The 2,884-nt window shown below is 39.5% G+C and overlaps 1 pseudogene across 1 annotated transcript; it reads left to right on the top strand.

The window, feature by feature from the left end:
- Positions 1–465: 465 nt before the first annotated feature.
- LOC146978455 (uncharacterized) lies at positions 466–2,634 on the top strand (annotated as a pseudogene). Its single transcript, XR_015037087.1, has 4 exons — positions 466–545; positions 1,074–1,130; positions 1,403–1,900; positions 1,998–2,634. The product of XR_015037087.1 is annotated as an uncharacterized LOC146978455 (transcript).
- The last annotated feature ends 250 nt before the right edge of the window (positions 2,635–2,884 follow it).

The following is a 2,884-nucleotide window of genomic DNA, read 5'->3' as shown; positions in this document are numbered from 1 at the left end:
AAAATGCGGCAAAGTTTATTAATTGCGTTCAAGATTTTTATTACAAAATGTGGCAGATTATTACAAAATGCGGCGTTATTACATGATGACTTGAAGATTTATTACATTATTACATAATGCGGCGTTATTACATAATGCGGCTTTACAGGGGGTCCAAACTAGCTGCAGGTGGTGTGGGTGTGAGGCCACATAGTCTCAAAAGAGCAGCATTTTAAAACGGAAATGTAGTGCTGTGGAGCCCAATAGGACCCCTTCTTAGCACTGAAATTGACTTAATGTTAAAAAAGAAGTTACGCACAACATTAAAACTTACTCAAGGCACTTTATTTCTGACAAATATTTTTTTTATTTCTGACTTCCTGTATGAAAGTACAGTTTCACTGTTGTCACATGGCCACAGACAGATGCAGACATCTCTAATAGGCTGTACACTCTCTCTACATCTCACACAGCTCCTCCCCATCACCTCCCACTGATTTTAAATACGTTGTCTGTAACATTGGCACATCAGCACTGAGGGGGAAGCACAGAGGATCCCTAAACAGGTAGGTTAAAGACACTGTATGCTGAATGCTAAAAATGAATAACGTATGACTGGGTGAGTTCTTGTCAGTCATTCTTTTTATTTTAGTCAGTCAGGGTCCAAGCAGCAAAAATACAAGGGACATATTGATTGTAGGTAGCCTATTATTATTATTACTTTTTTGCTGTTAAATATTACACTTATTGTGTTACATTACACTAAAATACTCACCGGTAGTCACTATCTCCATTGTCGTTCTTTACTGTAATACATAACATACAGTTAAATTCTCACACTACAACCAAATAGATAAACACACTAGTGGTGCGAATCAGCCATTATAAAATTGCCTCTGCAATCCTGGTGCTGTTTTTGATAGTCTTCACCTAAAGGCCCCCCTTAATGAGATTAACAACAAACAACTATCTTAAGTCCTCTATGTTGAATTGTCAAGCTTTTGTGTTTTGTTTTGGAGATGTGTCAGATTTCTATATTTTTTATCATTTTCCTCTTGTATAAGTTAACCAAAATAATTGTTTTTATTTTGCAGAAATCAAGTACTCAGCTGTCACATTGAGGTACTCATGGCTTCGGCTGTTTGTTATGGGTATGTATTAGAATGGCAGGGTTCACTGTATTGAAATGTAACACTTAATTGTGACTAAATTAATCTACCAGAGGAAGTTTGGTTGTACACATTCATTTTATCATGACCAGCTCTCATTCCAATTAATTAGACTTCTGAATGGAAACTGAATTTAATCAGATCTGGATAATTGACCTGTTGAATTGAAAAATAACATAAGAGTTGAGCAGTGGACTTTCTTCAGCTCTTCCCGTTATGTAGCTGCTTTAACCCTTTCCTCTCTGCACTCACAGGTCTGCAGGGCAGCAAGTAGAGTTAAGGCGTCTGTCCCGGGCTCTGATTGAACCACTGAAGAGTGGACTCCATTCCTTCAACACTGTCTCAGAGATCCTCCTCAGTATTAAAGCAGACATCGTCCTTCCTGGCTGCCAGACCTTTGATGATATCAGACGACAGATTAAAAACATTAAGTTGCAGATGGAAAAGTCGGAGCGCTTGGCCAAAACAGAGCTTCAGCAAATGGACAGGAAAACTGAGTCTCTCACTGCAGAGCAGAGTCAGTTAGCACAGCAGAAAAAACAGAAAACTGATGAATTAAAGAACTTGAATACAAAGCTGTCGTCACTCCAGTCCACTCTAAGCAATTACAAAGAAGCTCTAGAGACAGAGAGGAGAAACCTGCGCCTAGCAGAAAACACCCTGAGGATCATGAGAGAGAAGAGAGATAAAGCAGACACTCCGTAACGCAGGGATTGTTACCACTCTCATCCCATTTGCTGGTTGGGTTGTTGGTAAGTAAATAAAGCATGTTGTTAGTATACTGGTAATTTTCAAGACCACTGTGTGTACATGTTATTTTTCAAAATGATTTATCTGTTTTAATTTCAGGACCATTCATGATTGGTTTTGGTCAAGCGGACATGAACCGGGCCTCTGAAGCTGTGGACACAGCTCGTGAGGAGGTAGACAGCTGTGAATCTCAGGTGAACTCATACTCTGACAGAGTCAAGCGCTACCATTCATTGATCGATCAAGCTAAGCATGAAATCACAGCAGCTGACAATAAGATTGAAGAGACAGAAGCCGAACTTCGTTACATGTCTAAGGAGCGTGAGGTTGTTGCTGATATTCAGGATAAAATTAGACGTGCGGTCCATCAGCTGGGGCTGCTGAGCGGGGTGGGGCGTGTGGCCGAGCTGCAGACCCGATGCCTGATCCTGCTGGAGCCTGTGATGAAGGTGATGGAGCGGGTGACAGCAGTACTGGGTCAGATCAGTGGAACTGACCTGCTGTACAGTGAAGGCATACACAGCCTGATGGAGGACATGAAGATAAACCAAAGAAAACTCAAAGAACTTGCTGACACAAATTATAGTGCAGATGATAATTACATATGATTACAATTATCTCACCACCTTTGCAATGATGTAGTTTGCTGTTTGTTTCTGTTGTTGTTGCCTTATAAAACATATTGTGCTCATTAGAAATGTGCATTAATGCAACTGGCAGAAACTGTACTGCTGTGATGTGGAAAGGAGATAACTGAGATAAAAATTGTTCTGATTGTCTGATGCATTGAAATTTTTGTCTTTTGTCAAGCTGAAAAAACATGAATTATTGTAATTAATTATAATTATTATAATGAAGGCGTTCTGGATTGTTGCATACTTGAAAATCATTCTAATAAACATGGAAAAGTCAATGAATGTTTGATTGAAAGTCATATTAATAGTTTGCATTTACTGCCCACTTGATCATCTGTCAGCTTGTGTTTG

The sequence above is a fragment of the Trachurus japonicus genome, chromosome 11, assembly GCF_045865225.1.
Source record: "Trachurus japonicus isolate A0001 chromosome 11, Traja_1.0".
Lineage (NCBI taxonomy): Eukaryota > Metazoa > Chordata > Actinopteri > Carangiformes > Carangidae > Trachurus > Trachurus japonicus.
This window is presented reverse-complemented; position numbering and strand designations above follow the sequence as displayed.